This window comes from Coregonus clupeaformis, chromosome 35 (genome assembly GCF_020615455.1).
Source record: "Coregonus clupeaformis isolate EN_2021a chromosome 35, ASM2061545v1, whole genome shotgun sequence".
Lineage (NCBI taxonomy): Eukaryota > Metazoa > Chordata > Actinopteri > Salmoniformes > Salmonidae > Coregonus > Coregonus clupeaformis.
Window position 1 is genome coordinate 21,147,302 of NC_059226.1, and position 6,000 is coordinate 21,153,301.

At 51.6% G+C, this 6,000-nt stretch overlaps 1 pseudogene; it reads right to left on the reverse strand.

Moving 5' to 3' along the window:
• The window catches only part of LOC123482677, a 76,780-nt pseudogene that overhangs the window by 63,044 nt on the left and 7,736 nt on the right, over nucleotides 1-6,000 (reverse strand).

Below are 6,000 nucleotides of genomic sequence, written 5' to 3' on the forward strand. Positions count from 1 at the left end.
AGGTGATTGAGGCTAAACCCCCAGATTTGTCCCTGGTTCCCGAGACATATCACGATTTGGGGGAAGTTTTCAGTAAGCAGAAGGCTCTGTCACTCCCTCCCCCACCGACCATATGATTGTGCCATCAACCTGGTCCCTGGAGCTGTCTACCCCAAGGGAAGGTTATACAGTATCTCCCGACCTGAACGTGAGGCGTTGGAGACCTACATCAAGGAGTCCCTAGCTGCTGGTCTCGTTCGTCCCTCGTCATCACCCCTGGGGGCAGGATTCTTCTTTGTGGGTAAGAAGGATGGCTCTCTTCGACCGTGTATTGATTATCGGGGGTTGAATGACATCACGGTCAAGAACAAGTATCCCCTGCCCTTGATGAGTTCTGCCTTCGACTCCTTACAGGGTGCTACGGTGTTCACCAAGCTAGACCTACGCAATGCGTATCACCTGGTCCGGATCAGAGAGGGGGACGAGTGGTTGACGGGTTTCAATACACCGATGGGTCACTTCGAGTATCAGGTGATGCCGTTTGGACTGACCAATGCTCCAGCGGTATTCCAGAGTATGGTGAACGACGTCCTGAGAGATATGATCGGTCGCTTTGTGTTTGTTTACCTGGATGACATTCTGATCTTCTCGAAGGAACCTTCCGACCACGTCCAGCATGTCCGGCAGGTTCTGCAGCGATTGTTGGAGAATCGCCTGTTCGTGAAGGCCGAGAAGTGCGAGTTTCACGCCCACACGACATCCTTTCTCGGGTACATCATCTCCAGGGGAGAGATTAGGATGGACCAGGAGAAGGTTAGAGCGGTTCTGGAGTGGGCCCAGCCCGGTACGAGATTGCAGCTCCAGAGATTTTTGGGGTTTGCGAATTTCTACCGCAGATTCATCCGGGATTACAGCCGTGTGGCCGCTCCGTTAACTGCCTTGACTTCCAGTATCAGGACCTTCAAGTGGAATCCGGAGGCGGATCGAGCGTTTCTGGATTTGAAGAGGCGATTCACCAACGCACCGATTCTCTCTCAACCGGACACGGCCCGTCAGTTCGTCGTTGAAGTGGACGCGTCTGATGTGGGAGTTGGCGCCATCCTGTCGCAGCGATGCTCCACGGACAGTAAACTCCATCCCTGCGCCTACTACTCTCGTCGCCTTTCGCCTGCGGAGAGGAATTACGATGTGGGTAACCGGGAGCTTCTCGCGGTGAAACTTGCCTTGGAGGAGTGGCGCCACTGGTTGGAGGGGGCGGAGCAACCGTTTATTGTCTGGACTGACCACAAGAATCTTGCTTACGTGCAATCGGCTAAACGTCTCAACTCCCGTCCAGGCCAGGTGGGCGTTGTTTTTCGGACGATTCAAGTTTGCCCTGACGTTCCGACCTGGATCTAAGAACGGCAAGGCGGACGCCTTGTCCCGGATGTTCTCCAAGACGGAGGAGAGTGGGTCCAAGACCGAGACAATTCTCCCCCGGAACTGCGTCGTGGGAGCAGTTATGTGGAAGATTGAGGAGGAGGTGCTGGCGGCCCTCACTCAGCCCGGTCCCGGTAACGGTCCACCCGGTCGGTTGTTTGTGCCTGAGTCGGTTCGTCCGGCTGTCCTCAAATGGTCCCACGCCAGCAAGATGGCTTGTCACCCTGGCGTGGCTCGGACAATGGCGTTTCTTCGCAGACGTTTTTGGTGGCCTGCCATGGCCGAGGATACTCGGGGGTTTGTTGCTGCCTGTCCAGTGTGTGCGCAGAATAAGAGTACCAATCGGCCCAGCTCTGGACTACTTCACCCCCTTCCTATTCCCCGGCGACCATGGTCGCATCTGGCCCTGGACTTCGTCACTGGGTTGCCCGCTTCTGAGGGGAACACGGTCGTTCTGACTATCGTGGACAGATTCAGCAAGTTCGCCCACTTTGTGCCAATTGCCAAGCTTCCCTCTGCCTCGGAGACGTCCGAGATCCTGGTTAGGGAGGTTTTCAGGGTCCACGGTTTGCCCAGTGATATCAGTTTCCGACCGTGGCCCTCAGTTTACCTCTGCTGTCTGGAAGTCCTTCTGTTTGGCCATTGGAGCTACAGTCAGTCTCACATCTGGTTTTCACCCCCAATCCAATGGTCAGGCGGAGAGAGCCAACCAGAAGATGGAATCCACGCTACGCTGTCTGGTCTCTTCCAACCCCACCTCCTGGGTCTCTCAGTTGCCTTGGGTTGAGTATGCCCACAATACTCTTCCTACATCTGCCACTGGGATGTCTCCCTTCCAGTGCCTGTATGGCTACCAACCTCCCCTGTTTCCTTCTCAGGAGAAGGAGCTCTCAGTGCCTTCTGTTCAGGCCCATATTCGTCGTTGCCACCGGACCTGGCATCGGGCCAGAAAGGCACTCCTTAGAGTTTCGGACCGGTATCAGCTCCAGGCGATCGTCGCCGGATCCCCGCTCCCACCTATACCATCGGAGATAGGGTTTGGTTGGCCACACGGGATCTTCCGTTACGGACTGAGTCTAGGAAGTTGTTACCAAGTTCATTGGTCCGTTTGTGGTGGAGAAGGTGATCAATCCAGTGGCAGTTCGACTCAAACTACCGAGGACGCTCAGAGTCCATCCCACCTTTCATGTCTCCTGCCTCAAGCCTGTCTTCCTCAGTCCTCTGTTGCCTCCTCCGCCTCCTCCTCCTCCTCCTCGGATGATCGGAGGTGGTCCTGCCTACACGGTGCGTCGCATCATGGATTCCAGACGGCGGGGCCGGGGTTTCCAGTATCTCGTGGACTGGGAGGGGTATGGCCCTGAGGAGAGGAGTTGGATTCCGCGGCGACAGGTCCTTGATGCGGACCTCATCAGTGACTTCTACCGCCTCCATCCTGGCGCTCCGGGGAGTCCGCCCGGTGGCGTTCGTCGGAGGGGGGGTACTGTAACGATCCCGGCTGTCTGAGTCGGGTCCTGTCTGGTGACTAGTTTTTTCCTGTTCGTAATCTCCAGTTTCCCGAGGGTTCGGGAACGCTCCGGGAGCGCTCTGGTTTTCCGCACCTGCATCCCATCAGCAATCTGCACACCTGGTCCTGATCATCACCCTTCTTAGGCTCTGGCCGAACATCCAGTTCCTGCCGGATCGTTAGCTATGAACAGTATGTTTGTCAGCGTGTCAGCCTCTGAGCCCTTAGTTAGTTTTGTTGTTTTGCACCTTGTTACTTGCTGTGTACTGACCTCCGTTTTTGTTCTGTCTGCAGTCTCTCACCCGAACCTTCACCCAACCTCTGCCTGATGGTCGGCGGCTGCCGAGCCAGTACCGGACCAACCACTGCACCCTCAACAACCCATCCACGCCACCCGCTCTGTTCCCTGGATTATTCAGCCTCACTCGGAATCTACTAAATAAACACTCACCTTTCTCTCAACGTACCTTGTCCTTGTCTGCTTCTGGGTTCTGGCATAGTAAACCGTGACATGGAAACTGAGCTGCACTTCCTAACCTCCTGCCAAATGTATGACCATATTAGAGACACATATTTCACTCAGATTACAGCGATCCACAAAGAATTCAAAAACAAACCCAATTTTGATAAACTCCCTTATCTACTGGGTGAAAAACCACAGTGTGCCATCACAGCTGCAAGATTTGTGACCTGTTGCCACAAGAAAAGGGGCAACCAGTGAAGAACAAACACCATTGTAAATACAACCCATATTTATGTTTATTTATTTTCCCATTTGTACTTTAACTATTTGCACATTGTTACAACACTGTATATATACATAATATGACATTTGAAATGTCTTTATTCTTTTGAAACTTCTGAGTGTAATGTTTACTGTTAATATTTATTGTTTATTTCACTTTTGTTTACTATCTACTTCACTTGCTTTGGCAATGTTAACACACGTTTCCCATGCCAATAAAGCCCTTAAATTGAAATTGAATTGAATTGAGAGAGAGAGAGAGAGAGAGAGAGAGAGAAGGAGGGAGAAAGAGAGAGATATAGCACTACACTCACATCATGCTTTTTGAAGTACTTCAGAGCGCCATCCCGCTCTGACAGAATACATTTTCGGCTCAGGAACTGTCCGTTATCTCGGCCCCGTATCCATAGAAACCCCTCTCGGTACCCTGCAAGGAGAGGAACCACAGGGGTCCCGTTCCAAAGACAAATGAGCAGAGGAGAGGAGGAGAGGAGAGGAGGAGAGAGAGCAGGAGAGGAGAGGAGGAGAGAGAGCAGGAGAGGAGAGGAGGAGTGAGAGCAGGAGAGGAGAGGAGGAGTGAGAGCAGGAGAGGAGAGGAGGGGAGAGAGAGCAGGAGAGGAGAGGAGGAGAGAGAGCAGAGAGGAGAGGAGGAGAGAGAGCAGGAGAGAGAGGAGGGGAGAGGAGAGAGCAGGAGAGGAGAGGAGGAGAGAGAGCAGGAGAGGAGAGGAGGGGAGAGAGCAGGAGAGGAGAGGAGGAGAGAGAGCAGGAGAGGAGAGGAGAGGAGGAGAGAGAGCAGGAGAGGAGAGGAGGAGAGAGAGCAGGAGAGGAGAGGAGGAGAGAGAGCAGGAGAGGAGAGGAGGAGAGAGAGCAGGAGACAGGAGAGAGAGAGCAGGAGAGGAGAGAGGAGGCAGGAGAGGAGAGGAGGAGAGAGAGCAGGAGAGGAGAGGAGGAGAGAGAGCAGGAGAGGAGAGGAGGAGAGAGAGCAGGAGAGGAGAGGAGGAGAGAGAGCAGGAGAGGAGAGGAGGAGAGCGTAAAAAGGGGAGAAACAAAAACAACAGAGGGCAGGATTAAAAAGGATAGAACAGGATTCAGTAGTGAAGCTGGGGTCCAGTGGATTCTGTGTGTGTGTGTGTGTGTGTGTGTGTGTGTGTGTGTGTGTGTGTGTGTGTGTGTGTGTGTGTGTGTGTGTGTGTGTGTGTGCGTGCGTGTGTCCATGTGTGACTCACACACACACACACACACACATACACACACACACACACACACACACACACACACACGTGAATAGAGTATTACTATCAAACTATCAAATCCCATTACACTGCAATGCACTAAAAGACAGACAACAGGGTGAAAGAATGAGACTGAAGAATGAATAGCAGAGTGTCAGTTAATCTCAGTTAATACTGCTGTGAAAGTGTTCCATTCTCCTTAAGGCTTTTGCAGACTGCACCATTTTAGCTGTCTTATGCCAACATTTTGCCGTCTCAGACAAATTGTCCACGTCGTGGGCAAATTCTTAGATCGTAAATGATTTTCGGACGTCTTGGCTCATTCAGTGTGACAGGGTCCGATTAAGTAGCACTACGTGCGGTCGTAGGCTCCAACAAAGTTCTGGCAGTGTCAGGATTTTTTCACCTTTATCGTGTAGTGTGTGGCTGGTGTTACGAGCCGACCCCGGTGACTGACCAATAGGAAGACGGCTGGCACTGAGTATGCACACAATAATACGATTATTGTGAATAGTCAGATTAATATAATAATTTGATTTAAATGTTTACATGCTGTGCAAGAAGAACGATTTCCCTAATAATCCTGTTTACACGACACATCTGAAATCAGGCTACCAAATGCAAAAAATCAGCAATCAAAATAAACGTTCTACCACAGCGACCATGTTATTTTGATTCTGAGTTCGGACAAAAGGTTTGTATGTGAAAACTATTTCTAAGATGCATACTTTCAGTTCACTCATGCATAAGCATAGAGAGAGGCTTGCGCTGATGGTGCTGGCACATGGGCAGATCAAATACAACGCTGCAGTTTACGTAGCCTACGTCTTCTGATGTCGCCAATCACAGAATTGAAGCAAATCGTACAATCTTGCCAGGTTGATATCAAGATTTTTATTTGTTAACATCGCACAGTGTGACGTGATAATCATAAAAGACTGAATCTGACGTACAGTCTGCAAAGACCTTTAGGGAAACGTGCTGGAAGTAAGAAACACAAGTATTCCCTTTCTTCTGTCCTCCCTCTCTCCATCCCTACCTCCCTCTCTTCTGTCCTCCCTCCCTCTCTCCATCCCTACCTCCCTCTCCATCCCTACCTCCCTCTCCATCCCTACCTCCCC